General features: G+C 49.9%; 1 protein-coding gene across 4 annotated transcripts in view; it reads left to right on the forward strand.

Moving 5' to 3' along the window:
- The window catches only part of LOC134905706 (THAP domain-containing protein 3-like), a 116,325-nt gene that overhangs the window by 24,548 nt on the left and 71,304 nt on the right, over positions 1 to 20,473 (forward strand). The window lies entirely within an intron of this gene.

Below are 20,473 nucleotides of genomic sequence, written 5' to 3' on the forward strand. Positions count from 1 at the left end.
TTTGATCTTCTATGAAGATAGAGCAGAATTGAGGACTCGTCAACAGTTTTCTGCTGAAAGTGGTTTCATCGTTCCGCTTGAACCCAAACTATTGTGGTACCAGTGGCTACTGACGCCTTGCTGGAATCGAAGCCTCTCGATGTAGTAAGAGCTTTGAAGTTTTATGTGGCAAGAACGGCTCAGTTTAGGTAAACAGAGGCTCTGTTTGTCTTGTATGCTCACAATAAAATTGGGGCTCCTGCTTCCAAGCAGTCTATTGCGCGCTGGATCTGTCATACGATTCATCAGGCTCATTCTACGGCTGGATTGCCGTTACCGAAATCGGTGAAGGCCCATTCTACCAGGAAGGCTCGTCCTGGGCGACTGCCCAGGGGGTCTCGGCATTACAACTTTGCCGAGCAACGACTTGGTCAGGTTCAAACACCTTTTGCGAAGTTCTACAAGTTTGATACCCTGGCTAATGAGGACCTCATGTTTGGTCAATCGGTGCTGCAGTCATCCGCACTCTCCCGCCCGTTCTAGAGCTTTGGTATAAACCCCATGGTTCTTGATGTGTCCCCAGCATCCTCTAGGACGTATGAGAAAATAGGATTTTAATACCTACTGGTAAATCCTTTTCTCTTAGTCCGTAGAGGATGCTGGGCGCCCGTCCCAGTGCGTACTGTATCTGCAGTTATTGGCTGTGATTACACACAGGTTGTGTTACGATTTTTGTCGGCATTTTGCTGCAAATTCTTCATGCCGTTGGCTTGTGTTCTGTTAAATGCCACGTTCTGCGGCATGCTTGAGGTGTGAGCTGGTAAGATGCTCACCGTGGTTTAACAATAAATCCTTTCCTCGAAATGTCCGTCTCCCTGGGCACAGTTCCTTAAACTGGAGTCTGGAGGAGGGGCATAGAGGGAGGAGCCAGGTCACACCATTTGAAAGTCTTAAAGTGCCCATGTCTCCTGCGGATCCTGTCTATACCCCATGGTTCTTGATGTGTCCCCAGCATCCCCTACGGACTAAGAGAAAAGGATTTACCGGAAGGTATTAAAATCCTATTTTCTGCAGTGGGGTACACTGGGATTCCACAGGGAATACATCAGCGTGTAGAGTTGGATCTTGATCTGAGGCACCAACAGGCTAAAGCTTTGACTGTTCCCAGGATGCATTGCACCGCCTCCAGGCACTGGAGCTCAGTTTGTAAGATGGTGCCTGTGCAGGTCACTAACAGGTGGGGCTGCGCTAGGCAGCCCTGAAAAGAGCTTTTTAAGAAGACTTCAAGGTGCCGCAGCACTATTTATGTCAGTCTGACATTCTGTGCTGCTGCTCCATCACCTCCCCAGCAGCGCTGCATACTCCCGCTGCCCGGTTCCCGGGTACTTGCAGGGGAGGTGCACCGGTCATCAGGTACACCACCGCTGACGCACTCCAGGATCACGTGGCTGCACATCAGGGAGGAGGTAAGAGGGTCCCCCAGGTGGGACCTGCCAGTTAATCGCGGTCTGGTTGCTTTCCCAGAAGACTGACCGCGCCGATGGCGTGCACACTGTACTGCACAGGGACCCCACTATATCCACCAGGGCAAGGGAGCACAGGTCGGATTTACTAAAAACCGTTTGATATAGGCACCACAGTATCCGGTGGTGAGGACCAGCATAGGGGATAAGGCGCTGACCACCAGGCGCCATCTACTGCTGGTGTTCCCGCCCTGGAGCTGCATTTCACTCTCCCTCACTCCCTGACAGAGATTTTGGCGCCATCTTCACTACTAGCTGGGCTGATCTCCGGGACTGCAGGTCTCTGTCTCCTCTGTAAAGCCGCTTGTCTCATCAGTGCTGTGCATTTACAGGAACTTAAGTATTCTACATGTCATTTTAGACCATGTTAGTTAAGAACAAGTGTACTGCTGTCTGAATATTTGGTACAAGTGTTCTGTGATATACATCCAGTATCTACTGTGCATTGTTATATCTATACTCATACATATTTATATGTAAATTACTAGTACAGTGCAGTTTTATTGTTGATATGTAATAACTTCTGCATTGTACATGTGACTGAGTGTGCCTGTAGCTGTTGTGTGGGACTCCATTCTTTTGTATAACATAGTACTATATTCTGTACACTGAGGGGCTAGGTGTGCCAGGGTTTTTATATATATATATATATATATATATATATATATGTATATGTATATATATGTATATATATATATATATATATATATATATATATATATATATATATATATATATATATATATATATATGTATGTATATGTGTCCTGGAGGATGCTGGGGTCCACTTCATGACCATGGGGTATAGACGGTTCCGCAGGAGCCATGGGCACTCTTAAATCTTTTCAATCCTGGGAAAAATCCAGGGACAAAATTCACACGAATAAGAGGCTGTTGGTTTGCTATCCTCTCTCTGCGGAGCTATGTAAAAATTGGGAAACTCCTCCGCCTGTAGATTCTCATGTGGCGCGCATGGCAGTTTCCTCTGCCAGTAACTACCGTCACCTCTCTGAAGGAACCGACGGATAGATGTGTGGAGGGTTGTTTGAAAACGATTTACACATTAACGGGGGCTGTGCATAGGCTAACCATTGCAGCAACATGGGCTGCTGAAGCTATTGAGGCGTGGGCTCAGGAGCTAGAGGCGAAGCTGCCTTCTAATGCTTCTGAGCATGCTCGACAATGTCCTGGTCGTGGATATGGATTCTAAAAAAACCCTGGAGGTGCTTCCTTTTAAGGGAGACATTTTTTGGGGGGAAGACCTCAATAAGATTGTGGCTGACCTGGCCTCTGCTAAAACAGCTTGTCTACCAAGTATGGCTCCTTCTGCACAGAAGGCTAAAAGTTCTTTCTCTTGGCCCTTTCGTCCTCCAGGAAAAGCAAAAGGTCAGGCGTACCCGAAACAAGCTCGTACTTCCAAACCTGCCAAGCCCAGACCAAAGCGGGCCTGGGCTGCCCGTCATCTTGCTTCCAAAACTGACAAGCCTGCCGCATGACGGGCCGGGCCTCCCCCTGGGGGATCCCAGGGTCGGGGGGCGGCTTCTAGGTTTTGCTCAGGAATGGTTGAAGACCACTTCAGATGCCTGGGTAAGGGAAGTAGTCACTCAAGGTTATGCCGTATCCTTCAAGAATCGTCCCCCTCATTGATTTTGCCTGACAGACTTCCCTTTGGATCCTGTGAAGGCAAACACTCTTCATTCAGTAGTACAATCCCTCCTGACCACAGGAGTGGTAGTACAGGTGCCTCTGGCTCAGAGAGGCAAGGGGTACTATTCACCGCTGTTTATAGTCCCGAAACCGAACGGGTCCTCGCGGCCCATTTTCAATCTCAAGTTCTTGAACAAGTATGTGCGGGTTTCCAAGTTTCGTATGGAAACTCTGCGCTCTATTGTTCTGGCCTTGGAGCCTGGGGACTCTATGGTCTCCCTGTACGTACAGGATGCCTACCTGCATATTCCTATTCCAATGTCACATCAGCAGTACCTGAGGTTTGCGGTGGGCAACCTTCATTACCAATTTCGGGCGTTACCTTTTGGTTTGACAGCGGCTCCGCGAGTTTTCACCAAAGTAATGACGGCTGTACTCCGCCGTCAAGGGGTCAGGATCCTGCCGTACCTGGACGATTTGTTGATCCTGGCATATTCCCCAGAAATTCTCCTGCGTCATCTAGATCTGACTGTCCAGTTCATGAAAGCTCACGGGTGGCTTGTCAACTGAAAGAAATCTTCCCTGGTTCCTGCTCGGGGCATGGTGCTCCTGGGAGCGTTATTGGACACTCACAACCAGCGGTTGTTCTTGGCTCAGGAGAAAGTCCTGTAACTTCAGGACAGGATTCAATGCTTCCGATCTCGTCCGCAAGTGTCGATACATTCGGCAATGCAAGTGCTAGGTCTCATGGTGTCTGCTTTCGACATGGTTGAGTATGCTCCATTCCATTCTTGCCCTCTGCAGAAGTTAATTCTTGCCAAGTGGGACGGCCTGCCTCACCGGATCAGATCTCAAATGATCTCCTTGTCTCCGGAGGTCCGCCTGTTACTGAGCTGGTGGCTTCAGGACCATCGATTGAGCAGGGGTCGTCCCTTCTGGGTATCCAACTGGGTCCTGCTGGTGACGGATGCCAGTCTGAGAGCTTGGGGCGCGGTGTTGGAACAACACTCCCTTCAGGGTCAGTGGACCGAGGAGGAGTCGGTACTCCCGATAAATATTCTGGAACTGCGGGCGGTGTTCAATGCACTGAACCTGGCCCAGCATTTGATACAGAACAGACCTGTTCAAGTACAATCGGACGCCACCACGGTGGCGTACATCAATCATCAAGGCGGCACTCGAAGCCGCATGGCAATGAGGGAAGTATCACAGATTCTTCAGTGGGCAGAACATCATCTGCCGCCCATATCCGCAGTGTTCATTCTGGGGGTCCTAAACTGGGAAGCAGACTTTCTCAGTTGTCAGGACCTACACGCCAGAGAGTGTAGCCTCCATCCGGAGGTTTTTCAACTTCTCGTGGATAAGTGGAGCCTTCCAGATGTGGACCTGATGGTGTCTCGACACAATCACGAGGTTCCGGTCTTCGGAGCAAGGACAAGGGATTCTCAAGCAGTGTTCGTGGTCGCTCTTGCAATTCCATGGAACTTTCGGCTGCCGTACGTGTTCCCTCTGGTGTCACTCCTGCCCAGAGTAATAAGGAAGTTCAAGCAAGAAGGAGGAATCCTACTTCTGATCGCTCCAGCGTGGCCCAGACAGCACTGGTTCTCCGATCTACAGGGCCTCTCGCTAGATCGTACCCTTCTACTTCCACAACGACAGACCTCCTCGTTCAGGGCCCTTGTGTTTACCAGGACTTGGCCCGTCTGGCTTTGACGGCGTGGCTCTTGAAGCTTCCGTCTTGAAGGCCAAGGGTTTTTCTGAGGCGGTCATTCAAACGGATTTTGCTCGGATTTACCATAGGGTCTGGAATTCTTACTTTACTTGGTGCGCATCTCATAATCATGACGTTTTCAAGTTTAGTACGGTCAAACTGTTGGCCTTCCTACAACAGGGCCTGGACATAGGCCTTCGTCTGGCCTCCCTCAAGGTTCACATTTCTGCCTTGTCTGTTTGGTTTCAGCGAAAGATTGCTCCCCTACCGGATGTTCATAATTTCACTCAGGGTGTGTTGCAGATTCAGCCTCCTTATGTACCACCAGTGGCCCCTTGGGATCTGTCGGTGGTTCTGGAGGCCTTGCAAGAGTCTCCATTTGAACCTCTTGCATCTGCAGACCTTAAGAGGCTTTCCCTGAAGGTTTTGTTTTTGCTGGCTATCGCGTCAGCTAGAAGGGTCTCTGACTTAGGGGGACTTACAGGATAAGACACCCATCTGATTTTTCACCGTGAGTGGGCGGTTCTTAGAATGCGTCCAGGTTATCTACCCAAGGTGGTGTCTTCTTTCCACCTTAATCAGGAGATTGTGGTTCCGGCCCTTAGTTCTCCTCCTGAGTTGTCTTCCAAAGAGCGGTCTTTGGATGTGGTACAGGCTCTCCGTATCTATGTGAAGAGAACTGCCTCCATTAGGAAGTCTAATTCTCTCTTTGTGCTGTTTGGATTTCACAAACGTGGCTGGCCTGCTTAACAAGCAGACCTTGGTCAGATGGGTTAGAATGGTGATTGCACATGCTTGTGTAACAGGCTGGTCTGCCAGCTCCTGCTACCATCAAAGCCCATTCTACTCGGTCTGTTGGACCTTCTTGGGCGGCCCACCGTGGTGCGACCCTTGAACAATTGTGCAAGGTGGCTACGTGGTCCTCAGTGAACATGTTCATAAGGTTCTATGCCTTCGATACTTCCGCCTCCCAGGATGCTTCCTTTGGACGCCGGGTTCTTGTACCCGCTGCAGTGCGTCCCCTCCCATGAGGAACTGCTTTAGGACATCCCCGATGTATTCCCTGTGGAATCCCAGTGTACCCCACTGCAGAATAGGAGATTTATGGTAGATTTACCATGGTTAAATCTTTCTGCAAGGTACAGTCGATTTCACAGGGCGCCCACCCTGACGCACTTAGCTTCTTTGGGTTTGTATGGCATTAGCCGCTAGTCCCTTCTCCTGTCGTGAGAATGTGGTTCTTTATGACTAAAGGCCCGTATGCACTTGCCGATATATTGGCCGTTTTATTGAACGGCCGATATATCGCAGGTCCGTCGGCCAGTGTGTACGGGCGATATGTCTGTGAATTCCATCGTTCCGACATATCGCGTTGGCCCACATCTCTGTGTGTGTACGGGCGACCAGCCGACCGCCCGTACACATGCTGCGGCAACAGGCGGTGATTGACAGCTGAACTGGGCGTGTGTGTGTGTGTGTGTACACGCCCGCCCAGTTCATGACGTCAGTCCCCGACGGATCGGGCAGCACACTGCCCGATCCGTCTATAGATATACACTGCCCGATCCGTCTATAGATATACACTGCCCGATCCGTCTATAGATATACACTGCCCGATCCGTCTATAGATATACACTGCAGATCAATTAATCTGCAGAGGTATCTATCAGTGTGTACCCACCATTACATCTACCGTTTCTTTCTCTGACGTCCTAGTGGATGCTGGGTACTCCGTAAGGACCATGGGGAATAGACGGGCTCCGCAGGAGACTGGGCACTCTAAAAGAAAGATTAGGTACTATCTGGTGTGCACTGGCTCCTCCCTCTATGCCCCTCCTCCAGACCTCAGTTAGAATCTGTGCCCGGCCCGAGCTGGTTGCACACTAGGGGCTCTCCTGAGCTTCTAGTAAAGAAAGTATTTATTAGGTTTTTTATTTTCAGTGAGATCTGCTGGCAACAGACTCACTGCTACGAGGGACTGAGGGGAGAGAAGCGAACCTACCTGCTTGCAGCTAGCTTGGGCTTCTAAGGCTACTGGATACCATTAGCTCCAGAGGGATCGAACACTGGGCCCGTCCACGATCGTCCGGTCCCGGAGCCGCGCCGCTGTCCCCCTTGCAGAGCCAGAAGCAAGAAGAACATCCTGAAAATTGGCGGCTGAAGACTTTGGTCTTCATTAAGGTAGCGCACAGCACTGCAGCTGTGCGCCATTGCTCCCTATGCACACCACACACTCCGGTCACTGATCGGCGCCCTGGGCTGAAATTAGAGTACCTTCTATGGCAAAAAGCACATAATATAGTCCAATAAACTATATATGTGCAAAATCCCCTGCCATAATATAAATATAAGAGCGGGAGAAGTCCGCCGAGAAGGGGGCGGGGCTATCTCCCTCAGCACACTGGCGCTATTTCCTCTTCACAGCTCCGCTGGAAGACAGCTCGCCAGGCTCTCCCCTGCAGTTTCCAGGCTCAAAGGGTAAAAAAGAGAGGGGGGGGGCACTAAATTTAGGCGCAAATTGTATATGTAAAGCAGCTATAGGGAAAAATCACTTTGTGTTAGTGTACATCCCTGATTATATAGCGCTGTGGTGTGTGCTGGCATACTCTCTCTCTATCTCCCCAAAGGACTTTGTGGGGTCCTGTCCTCAGTCAGAGCATTCCCTGTGTGTGTGTGCGGTGTGTCGGTACGGCTGTGTCGACATGTTTGATGAGGACGCTTACGTGGAGGCGGAGCAGGTGCCGATAAGTGGGATGTCGCCCCCTGCGGGGCCGACACCTGAGTGGATGGATATGTGGAAGGTATTAACCGACAGTGTCAACTCCTTACATAAAAGGTTCGATGACGCAGCTTTGGGACAGCCGACATCTCAGCCCGTGCCTGCCCAGGCATCTCAGAGGCCGTCAGGGGCTCAAAAACGCCCGCTACCTCAGATGGCTGACACAGATGTCGACACGGAGTCTGACTCCAGTGTCGACGAGGATGAGACAAATATACAATCCACTAGGGCCATCTGATGTATGATTACGGCAATGAAAAATGTGTTGCACATTTCTGACATTAACCCGGTTACCACAAAAAAGGGTATTATGTTTGGGGAGAAAAAGCAGCCAGTGACTTTTCCCCCATCTGATGAGTTAAACGAATTGTGTGAAGAAGCGTGGGGTTCCCCAGATAAGAAACTAGTAATTTCTAAGCGGTTACTAATGGCGTACCCTTTCCCGCCAACGGATAGGTTACGCTGGGAGACATCCCCTAAGGTGGACAAAGCGCTCACACGCTTATCAAAAAAGGTGGCACTGCCGTCTCAGGATACGGCCACCTTAAAGGAGCTTGCAGATAGAAAGCAGGAGGCTATCCTGAAGTCTGTGTATACACACTCAGGTACTATACTGAGACCTGCTATTGCTTCAGCATGGATGTGTAGTGCTGCAGCAGCATGGTCTGATTCCCTGTCAGATAACATTGATTCCCTTGACAGGGATACTATTTTGCTAACTATAGAGCATATTAAAGCCGTAGTCTTATATATGAGAGATGCACAGAGGGACATTTGCCGGCTGGCATCTAGAATTAATGCAATGTCCATTTCTGCCAGGAGAGTATTATGGACTCTGCAGTGGACAGGTGATGCTGCTTCTAAAAGGCACATGGAAGTTTTGCCTTATAAGGGTGAGGAATTGTTTGGGGACGGTCTCTCGGACCTCGTGTCCACAGCAACAGCTGGGAAGTCGACTTTTTTACCTCCGGTCCCCTCACAGCCTAAGAAAGCACCGTATTATCAAGTACAGTCCTTTCGGCCTCAGAAAGGCAAGCGGGTCAGAGGTGCGTCCTTTCTGACCAGAGGCAGGGGTAGAGGGAAAAAGCTGCACCAGACAGCCAGTTCCCAGGAACAAATATTCTCCCCTGCTTCCACTAAGTCCACCGCATGACGCTGGGGCTCCACAGGTGGAGCCAGGTGCGGTGGGGGGCCGTCTCCGGAACTTCAGCGACCAGTGGGTTCGCTCACAGGTGGATCTCTGGGTTCTACAGGTATCTCAGGGATACAAGCTGGAGTTCGAGACGTCTCCCCCTCGCCGTTACCTCAAATCAGCCTTGCCTGCTACTCCCAAGGAAAGGGAGGTAGTACTGGCGGCAATTCACAAGCTGTACCTCCAGCAGGTGATAATCAAAGTTCCTCTCCTTCAACAGGGACGAGGTTACTATTCCACAATGTTTGTGATACCGAAACCAGACGGTTCGGTGAGACCCATTCTAAATTTGAAATCCTTGAACACTTATATAAGGAAGTTCAAGTTCAAAATAGAATCGCTCAGGGCGGTTATTGCAAGCCTGGAAGAGGGGGATATTATGGTGTCACTGGACATCATGGATGCTTACCTACATGTCCCCATTTACCCACCTCACCAGGAGTACCTCAAGGTTGTGGTACAGAACTGCCTTTAGCAATTCCAGACGTTGCCGTTTGGTCTGTCCACGGCACCGAGGGTGTGTTCCAAGGTAATGGCCAAAATGATGATACTCCTTCGAAAGAAGGGAGTTATAATTATCCTGTACTTGGACGATCTCCTTATAAAGGCGAGGTCCAAGGAGCAGTCTTTGATCGGAGTAGCACTATCTCAGGAAGTGCTACAACAGCACGGCTGGATTCTGAATATCCCAAAGTCGCAGCTGGTACCTACGACGCGTCTGCTGATATTGGGCATGTTTCTGGACACAAAACAGAAGAAGGTGTTTCTCCCGGAGGAGAAGGCCAAGGAGTTGTCATCTCTGGTCAGAGACCTCCTGAAACCAAAACAGGTGTCGGTGCATCATTGCACGCGAGTCCTGGAAAAGATGGTAGCTTCTTACGAAGCAATTCCCTTCGGCAGGTTCCATGCAAGGAACTTTCAGAGGGACCTGTTAGACAAGTGAGGATCGCATCTTCAGATGCATCGGCTGATCACCCTGTCCCCGAGGGCCAGGGTGTCTCTGCTGTGGTGGCTGCAGAGTGCTCATCTTCTCGAGGGCCGCAGATTCGGCATTCAGGACTGGGTCCTGGTGACCACGGATGCAAGCCTCCGAGGTTGGGGAGCAGTCACTCAGGGAAGAAACTTCCAAGGACAATGGTCGAGTCAGGAGACTTCCCTACACATAAATATTCTGGACCTAAGGGCCATTTACAATGCCCTAAGGCAAGCAGAACCCCTGTTTCAAAACCAGCCGGTGCTGATTCAGTCAGACAACATCACGGCTGTCGCCCATGTAAACCGACAAGGCGGCACAAGAAGCAGGATGGCGTTGCTAGAAGCCACAAGGATTCTCCGATGGGCGGAGTATCACGTGCTAACACTGTCAGCAGTGTTCATTCCGGGTGTGGAAAACTAGGAAGCCGACTTCCTCAGCAGGCACGACCTCCACCCGGGAGAGTGGGGACTTCATCCAGAAGTCTTCACGCAGATTGTGAACCGTTGGGAACGGCCACAGGTGGACATGATGGCGTCCCGCCTCAACAAAAAGCTAAAAAAGTATTGCGCCAGGTCAAGAGACCCTCAGGCGATAGCTGTGGACGCACTAGTGACACCGTGGGTGTACCAGTCGGTTTATGTGTTCCCTTCTCTTCCTCTCATACCCAAGGTACTGAGGATAGTAAGTAAGAGAGGAGTAAGAACTATACTCGTAGTTCCGGATTGGCCAAGAAGAACTTGGTAACCAGACCTACAAGAAATGATCTCGGAGGACCCATGGCCCCTGTCTCTCAGACAGGACCTGTTACTGCAGGGGCCCTGTCTGTTCCAAGACTTACTGCGGCTGCGTTTGAAGGCTTGGCGTTTGAACGCCGGATCCTAACGGAAAAGGGCGTTCCAGATGAAGTGATTCCTACGCTGTTAAAGGCTAGGAAAGACGCTGCCTGAAGTTCAGACGTTGTTAAGGGAGTACTCCATATTCAGCCCCCTTTTGTGCCTCCAGTGGCACCTTGGGATCTCAATGTAGTGTTGGATTTCCTAAAATCACATTGTTTTGAGCCACTTCAGACGTGGAGTTGAAGTATCTCACGTGGAAAGTGGTCATATATATTTGGCCTTGGCTTCGGCTAGGCGTGTGTCAGAATTGGCGGCTTTGTCATGTGAAAGCCCTTATCTGATCTTCCATAGGGACAGGGCAGAATTGAGGATTCGTCCCCAATTTCTCCCTAAGGTGGTATCAGCGTTTCATTTGAACCAACCTATTGTGGTGTCTGCGGCTACTCGGGACTTGGAGGCCTCCAAGTTGCTGGATGTACTCCGGGCCCTGAAATCTATGTTTCCAGGACGGCTGGAGTCAGAAATACTGACTCGCTGTTATCCTGCATGCACCCGACAAGCTGGGTGCTCCTGCTTCTAAGCAGACTATTGCTCGCTGGATCTGTAGCACGATTCAACTTGCACATTCTGCGGCTGGACTGCCGCATCCTAAATCAGTAAAAGCCCATTCCACAAGGAAGGGGGCTCTTCTTGGGCGGCTGCCCAAGGGGTCTCGGCATTACAACTTTGCCGAGCTGCTATCTGGTCGGGGTCAAACACGTTTGCAAAATTCTACAAGTTTGATACCCTGGCTGAGGAGGACCTTGAGTTTGCTCTTGCGGTGCTGCAGAATCATCCGCACTCTCCCGCCCGTTTGGGAGCTTTGGTATAATCCCCATGGTCCTTACGGAGTACCCAGCATCCACTAGGACGTCAGAGAAAATAAAAATTTACTCACCGGTAATTCTATTTCTCGTAGTCCGTAGTGGATGCTGGGAGCCCGTCCCAAGTGCGGATTTTCTGCAATACTTGTATATAGTTATTGCTTAACTAAAGGGTTATTGTTATGAGCCATCTGTTCAGTGAGGCTCAGTTGTTATTCATACTGTTAACTGGGTATAGTTATCACGAGTTGTACGGTGTGATTGGTGTGGCTGGTATGAGTCTTACCCTGGATTCCAAATCCTTTCCTTGTAGTGTCAGCTCTTCCGGGCACAGTTTCCCTAACTGAGGTCTGGAGGAGGGGCATAGAGGGAGGAGCCAGTGCACACCAGATAGTACCTAATCTTTCTTTTAGAGTGCCCAGTCTCCTGCGGAGCCCGTCTATTCGCCATGGTCCTTACGGAGTACCCAGCATCCACTACGGACTACGAGAAATAGAATTACTGGTGAGTAAATTCTTATTTCTCTAACGTCCTAGTGGATGCTGGGGACTCCGTCAGGACCATGGGGGGAATAGCGGGCTCCGCAGGAGACAGGGCACATCTAAAAAGCTTTTTAGGTCACATGGTGTGTACTGGCTCCTCCCCCCATGACCCTCCTCCAAGCCTCAGTTAGGTTTTTGTGCCCGTCCGAGAAGGGTGCAAACTGGATGGCTCTCTTAAGGAGCTGTTTAGTAAAGTTTTTTTTAGGTTTCTAATCAGTGATTCCTGTTGGCGACAGGATCACTGCAACGAGGGACTTAGGGGAGAGACTTGCAACTCACCTGCGTGCAGGAGGATTGAAGTTTTAGGCTACTGGACACTGAGCTCCAGAGGGAGTCGGAACACAGGTCAGCCTGGGGTTCGTCCCGGAGCCGCGCCGCCGATCCCCCTTACAGACGCTGAAGAAAGACGGCGGAACGGAGGTCCGGAAACAGGCGGCAGAAGACTTCACAGTCTTCAGAGAGGTAGCACACAGCACTGCAGCTGTGCGCCATTGTTGCTACACGGCTCACTGACACGGTCACGGAGGGTGCAGGGCGCTGCTGGGGGCGCCCTGGGCAGCAATATAAATACCTATTTGGCAAATAAATACATCCCATATAGCCATTAAGGCTATATGTATGTATTTAACCCAGGCCAGTTTTCCTAATAACCGGGAGAAAAGCCCGCCGTGAAAGGGGCGGAGCTTATTCTCCTCAGCACTCAGCGCCATTTTCCTGACCAGCTCCGCTGGTGAGGAAGGCTCCCACTCTCCCCTGCACTACAGAAACAGGGTTAAAGAGAAGGGGGGCATAAATTGGCGATATAATTATATATTAAGAGCCCATATATAGAAACAACACCTTCTAGGGTTGTTATATACATTATGGCGCTTTTGGTGTGTGCTGGCAAACTCTCCCTCTGTCTCCCCAAAGGGCTAGTGGGTCCTGTCCTCTATCAGAGCATTCCCTGTATGTGTGTGCTGTAGGTCGGTACGTGTGTGTCGACATGTATGAGGAAAATGTTGGTGAGGAGACGGAGAAAATTGCCTGTAATGGTGATGTCACTCTCTAGGGAGTCGACACCAGAATGGATGGCTTACTTATGGAATTACGTGATAATGTCAACACGCTGCAAGCCGGTTGACGACATGAGACAGCCGGCGGACAAATTAGTATCGGTCCAGGCGTCTCAGACACCGTCAGGGGCTTGTAAAAACGCCCATTTACCTCAGTCGGTCGACAGACACTGACACGGACACTGACCCCAGTGTCGACGGTGAAGAAACAAACGTATTTTTCCTTTAGGGCCACAAGTTACATGTTAAGGGCAATGAAGGAGGTGTTACGTATTTCTGATACCACAAGTACCACAAATAAGGGTATTTTGTAGGGTGGGAATAAACTACTTGTAGTTTTGCCTGAATCAGATAAATTAAATGAAGTGTGTGATGATACGTGGGGTTCCTCCGACAGAAAGTTATGGGCGGTATACCCTTTTTCCCGCCAGTAGTAAGGGCAAGTTGGAAAACACACCTTAGGGTGGACAAGGCGCTCACACGCATATAAAAAACATGGCGTTACCGTTTCCAGATACGGCCGCCCTCAAGGAGCCAGCTGATAGGAAGCTGAAAAATATCATAACAGTATATACACACATACTGGTGTTATACTACGACCAGCAATCGCCTCAGCCTGGATGTGCAGCGCTGAGGGGGCTTGGTCGGATTTCCTGACTGAAAATTTTGATACCCTTGACAGGGACAGGATTTTATTGTCTATAGAGCATTTTAGGGATGCATTTCTATATATGTGTGATGCGCAGAGGCATATTTGCATTCTGGCATCAAAGAGTAAATGTGATGTACATATCTGCCAGACGAAGACACGACAGTGGTCAGGTGAGGCAGATTCCGACGGCATATGGAAGTATTGCCGTATAAAGGGGCGGTCCATTGGACCTGGTGGCCATGGCAACAGCTGAAAAATCCACCTTTTGTTACCCCGAGTCACATATTGGCAGAAAAGGACACAGTCTTTTCAGTCTCAGTCCTTTCGTCCCCATACGGGCAGGCGGGCGAAGGCCAGTCATATCTGCCCAGGGGGAGAGGAAAGGGAAGAAGACTGCAGCAAGCAGCTCATTCCCAGGAACAGAAGCTCCTCACGGCTTCTGCCAAGTCCGCAGCATAACGCTGGGGCCGTACAAGCGGACTCAGGTGCGGTAGGGGGTCATCTCAAGAGTTTCAGCAACACTCGCAAGGGAACTCCGGGATCCTACATGTAATATCCCAGGTGTACATTGGAAATTCGAGACGTCTCCCCCTCACACAATTCACAGGCTGTATTCCCAGCAGGTGATAATCAAAGTACCCTTCTTACAACAAGGAAGGGGGTAGTATTCCACACTATATTGTGGTACTGAAGCCAACCGGCTCGGTGAGATCTGAAATATTTGAACACTTACATACAAGCGTTCAAATCAAGATGGAGTCACTCGGAGCAGTGATAGCGAACCAGGAAGAAGGGGACGATATGATGTCACTGGATATCAGGGACGTTTACCTACAGGTCCAAATTTGCCCTTCTCACCAAGGGTACTTCAGGTTCCTGGTACAGAACTGTCACTATCAGTTCAGACGCTGCCGTTTGGATGGTCCACGGCGCCCCGGGTCTTTACCAAGGTAATGGCCGGAATGATGATTTTTCTTAAAAGAAACATGGACGCTTTCCTGATAAGGGCAAGGTCCAGAGAACAGTTGGAGGTCGGAGTAGCACTATCTTAAGTAGTTCTACGACAGCACGAGTGGATTCTAAATATTCCAAAATCGCAGCTTTTTCCGACGACACGTCTACTGTTCCTAGGGAAGATTCTGGACACAGTCCAGAAAAACGTGTTTCTCCCAGTGGAGAAAACCAGGGAGTTATCCGAGCTAATCGGGATCCTCCTAAAACCAGGAAAAGTGTCAGTGCATCATTGCACAAGAGTCCTGGTAAAAATGGTGGCTTATTACGAAGCAATTCCATTCGGCAGATTTCCCGCAAGAACTCTTCAGTGGGATCTGCTGGACAAATGTTCCGGATCGCATCCTCAGATGCATCAGCGGATAACCCTATATCCAAGGAAAAGGGTGTCTCTCCTGTGGTGATTACAGAGTGCTCATCTTCTAGAGGGCCGCAGATTCGGCATTCAGGATTGGATGCCGGTGACCACGGAGGCCAGCCTGAGAGGCTGGGGAACAGTCACACAGGGAAAAAATTTCCAGGGAAGTGTGATTAAGTCTGGAGAATTCTCTCCGCATAAATAAGCTTAGAGCAAATTTATAATGCTCTAAACTTAGCTAGACCTCTGCTTCAAGGTCAGCCGGTATTGATCCAGTGGGATAACATCACGGCAGTCGCCCACGTAAACAGAAGGGCGGCACAAGAAGCAGGAGGGCAGTGAAAACTGCAAGGATTTTTCGCTAGGCGGAAAATCATGTGATAGCACTGTCAGCAGTGTTCTTTCCGGGAGTGGACGACTGGGAAGCAGACTTCCTCAGCAGGCATGACCTCCACCCGGGAGAGTGGAAACTTCATAGGGAAGTTTTTCAACATGATTGTGGACCGTTGGCAAAGACCAAAGGTGGACATGATGGCGTCCCGCCCGAACAAAAACGGGACAGGTATTCCGCCAGGTCATGAGACCTTCAGGCGATAGCTGTGGATGTTCTGGTAACACCGTGGGTGTACCAGTCTGTGTATGTGTTCCCTCCTCTGTTTCTCATAACCAGGGTATTGAGAATTATAAGACATAGAGGAGTATGAACTATACTAGTGGCTCCGGATTGGCCAAGAGGGACTTGGTACCCGGAACTTCAAGAAATGCTCACAGAGGACTAAGGGCCTGGGGAGCTAAGAAGGGACTTGATTCAGCAAGTACCATGTCTATTCCAAGACTTACCGCGGCTGCGTTTGACGGCATGGCGGTTGAATGCCGGATCCTGAGGGGAAAAGGCATTCCATAAGAGGTCATACCTACCCTGGTCAAAGCCAGGAAGGAGGTGACCGCACAACGTCATCACCACATGTGGTGAAAATATGTTGCGTGGGTGAGGCCAGGAAGGCTCCACGACGGAAATTCAACTAGGTCGATTTCTACACTTCCTGAAAACAGGAGTGTTTTGGACCTCAAATTGGGGTTCATTAACATCTAAATTTCGGCCCTGTAGATTTTCTTCCAGAAAGAATTGACTTCAGTTCCTGAAGTCCAGATTGTAAAGGATGTATTGCATATACAGCTTTTTTGTGCCCCTAGGGGCACCGTGAGATCTCAACATAGTGTTGGGATTTCTTAAAATCATATTGGTTTGAACCGCTCAAATCGGTGGATTTGAAATATCTCACATGGAAAGTGACCATGCTGTTGACAAATATCTCACATGGGAAGTGACCATGTTGTTAGCCCTGGCCTCGGCCAGGCGATTGTCAGAATGGGCGGCTTTGTCTTACAAAAGCCCATATTAAAATTTTCCATTTGAACAGGACAGAACTGGGACTCGTCTCCAGTTTTCTTCATGAAGGGGTGTCAGCGTTTTCACCTGAAACAACCTCTTGTGGTGCCTGCGGCTACTAGGGACTTGGAGGACTCCAAGTTACTAGACGTGGTCAGGGCCCTAAAAATATATATATATATATATATAGTTAGGACGGCTGGAGTCAGAAAGTCTGACTTGCTGTTTATACTGTATACACCCAACAAACTGGGTGCTCATGCTTCTAAGCAGTCTATTGCACGCTGGATTTGTAGTACAATTCAGCTTGCACATTCTGTGGCAGGCCTGCCACAGACGAAATATGTAGATGCCCATTCCACAAGGAAGGTGGGCTCATCCTGGGCGGCTGCCCGAGGAGTCTCGGCATTACAACTTTGCCGAGCAGCTACGTGGTCAGGGGAGAACACGTTTGTAAAATTTTACAAATTTTGATACTCTGGCTAAGGAGGACCTGGAGTTCTCTCATTCGGTGCTGCAGAGTCATCCGCACTCTCCCGCCCGTTTGGGAGCTTTGGTATAATCCCCATGGTCCTGACGGAGTCCCCAGCATCCACTAGGACGTTAGAGAAAATAAGAATTTACTTACCGATAATTCTATTTCTCGTAGTCCGTAGTGGATGCTGGGCGCCCATCCCAAGTGCGGATTGTCTGCAATGCTTGTACATAGTTATTGTTACAAAAATCGGGTTATTACTATTGTTGTGAGCCATCTTTTCGGAGGCTACTTCGTTTTGTTATCATACTGTTAACTGGGTTCAGATCACAAGTTGTACGGTGTGATTGGTGTGGCTGGTATGAGTCTTACCCGGGATTCAAGATCCTTCCTTATTGTGTACGCTCGTCCGGGCACAGTACCTAACTGAGGCTTGGAGGAGGGTCATGGGGGGAGGAGCCAGTACACACCATGTGACCTAAAAAGCTTTTTAGATGTGCCCTGTCTCCTGCGGAGCCCGCTATTCCCCCCATGGTCCTGACGGAGTCCCCAGCATCCACTACGGACTACGAGAAATAGAATTATCGGTAAGTAAATTCTTATTTTTTACCTGCTACTGCATTGGGCTGGTTAACGAAACTGAGCTCCAGTGCCTGGAGGCAGGGTTATAGAGGAGGCAGTGCAATGCATCCTGGGAACAGTCAAAGCTTTAGCCTGTTGGTGCCTCGGATCCAGATCCAACTCTACACCCCGATGTATTCCCTGTGGAATCCAGTGTACCTCGCAGAAAGAGATTTAACCATGGTAAGTCTACTATAAATCTTGGAATGTAAATGAAACATTGTAACTGTAATGCTGTTGTTAGTCTCTTGTCACTACAATTATAGCAGCCTACATTTTATTTTTCTCTGACGTCCTAGTGGATGCTGGGAACTCCGTAAGGACCATGGGGAATAGCGGCTCCGCAGGAGACTGGGCACAACTAAAGAAAGCTTTAGGACTACCTGGTGTGCACTGGCTCCTCCCACTATGACCCTCCTCCAGACCTCAGTTAGATTTCTGTGCCAGGCCGAGCTGGATGCACACTAGGAGGCTCTCCTGAGCTCCTAGAAAGAAAGTATATTTTAGGTTTTTTATTTTACAGTGAGACCTGCTGGCAACAGGCTCACTGCAACGAGGGACTAAGGGGAGAAGAAGCGAACCTACCTAACTGGTGGTAGCTTGGGCTTCTTAGGCTACTGGACACCATTAGCTCCAGAGGGATCGCACACAGGACCCGACCTCGTCGTCCGGTCCCGGAGCCGCGCCGCCGTCCCCCTTACAGAGCCAGAAGCAAGAAGTGTCCGGAAAATCGGCGGCTGAAGACTTCTGTCTTCTCCAAGGTAGCGCACAGCACTGCAGCTGTGCGCCATTGCTCCTCATGCACACCACACACTCCGGTCACTGATGGGTGCAGGGCGCTGGGGGTGGGCGCCCTGAGCAGCAATATTAACACCTTGGCTGGCAAAACTGACACCATATATAGCCCTAGAAGTTATATAGGTGTAAATTACCCCTGCCAGATTTACACAAACAGCGGGAGAAAGCCCGCCGAAAAAGGGGCGGAGCCATCTTCCTCAGCACACTGGCGCCATTTTCCCTCACAGCTCCACTGGAAGGATCGCTCCCTGGCTCTCCCCTGCAGTCCTGCACTACAGAAAGGGTAAAAAAGAGAGGGGGGGCAATAAATTTAGGCGCAGTATATATAATACAAGCAGCTATAGGGGAAAACACTCTGTATAGTGATATCCCTGTGGTATATAGCGCTCTGGTGTGTGCTGGCATACTCTCCCTCTGTCTCCCCAAAGGGCTTTGTGGGGTCCTGTCCTCTGTCAGAGCATTCCCTGTGTGTGTGCTGTGTGTCGGTACTGCTGTGTCGACATGTATGATGAGGATAATGATGTGGAGGCAGAGCAAATGCCTGTGAATGTGATGTCACCCCCTGCGGGGTCGACACCTGTGTGGATGGACTTATGGAAGGAATTACGTGACAGTGTCAGCTCCTTACATAAAAGGTTTGACGACATAGGACAGCCGGCTACTCAGCTTGTGCCTGTCCAAGCGTCTCAAATGTCATCAGGGGCTTTAAAACGCCCGCTACCTCAGATGGCAGACACAGATGTTGACACGGATACCGACTCCAGTGTCGACGACGATGAGACTAGTGTACCTTCCAATAGGGCCACCCGTTACATGATTGAGGCAATGAAAAATGTATTACACATTTCTGAAAGTACCCCAGGTACCACAAAAAAGGGTATTATGTTTGGTGAGAAAAAACTACCGGTAGTTTTTCCTGCATCTGAGGAATTAAATGAGGTGTGTGATGAAGCGTGGACTTCCCCCGATAAGAAATTGATAATTTCTAAACGGTTATTGGCAGCGTACCCTTTCCCGCCAGAGGATAGGTCACGTTGGGAAACACCCCCTAGGGTAGATAAAGCGCTTACACGTTTATCAAAAAAGGTGGCACTACCGTCTCCGGATACGGCCGCCCCAAAAGGAACCTGCTGAGAGAAAGCAGGAGGCTACCCTAAAAGCTATATATGCACACACGGGCATTATATTGCGACCAGCGATTGCATCGGCATGGATGTGCAGTGCTGCTGCTGCGTGGTCAGATTCCCTGTCGGATAATATTGATACTCTGGATAGGGACAATATTTTGCTGACAATAGAGCATATAAAAGACGCTGTCTTATACATGCGTGATGCACAGAGGGATATTTGCCGGCTGGCATCAAAAATAAGCGCAATGTCCATTGCCGCCAGAAGGGGGTTATGGACTCGGCAGTGGTCAGGTGATGCCGATTCAAAAAGGCACAACGACCGGTAAGTCCACAGCATGACGCTGGGGCTTCACAGGCGACCCGGGTACGGTGGGGGCCCGTCTCAGAAATTTCAGCGCTCAGTGGGCTCTCTCACAGGTGGATCCCTGGATCCTTCAAGTAGTATCTCAGGGGTACAGGCTGGAATTCGAGGCGTCTCCCCCCCCGCCGTTTCCTAAAATCTGCCTTACCAGCAACTCCCTCTGCCAGGGAGGCAGTGTTGGTGGCTATCCAAAAACTGTATTCACAGCAAGTGATTGTCAAGGTACCCCTCCTTCAACAAGGAAAGGGTTACTATTCCACAATGTTTGTGGTACCGAAACCGGACGGTTCGGTGAGACCCATCTTAAATTTAAAATCCTTGAACACATATATCAAAAGATTCAAGTTCAAGATGGAATCGCTCAGGGCGGTTATTGCGAGCCTGGACGAGGGGGATTACATGGTATCCCTGGACATCAAGGATGCTTACCTGCATGTCCCCATTTACCATCCTCACCAGGAGTACCTCAGATTTGTGGTACAGGATTGCCATTACCAATTCCAGACACTGCCGTTTGGGCTGTCCACAGCACCGAGGGTGTTTACCAAGGTAATGGCAGAAATGATGATACTCC

Source organism: Pseudophryne corroboree, chromosome 1 (assembly GCF_028390025.1).
Source record: "Pseudophryne corroboree isolate aPseCor3 chromosome 1, aPseCor3.hap2, whole genome shotgun sequence".
Classification (NCBI taxonomy): Eukaryota; Metazoa; Chordata; class Amphibia; order Anura; family Myobatrachidae; genus Pseudophryne; species Pseudophryne corroboree.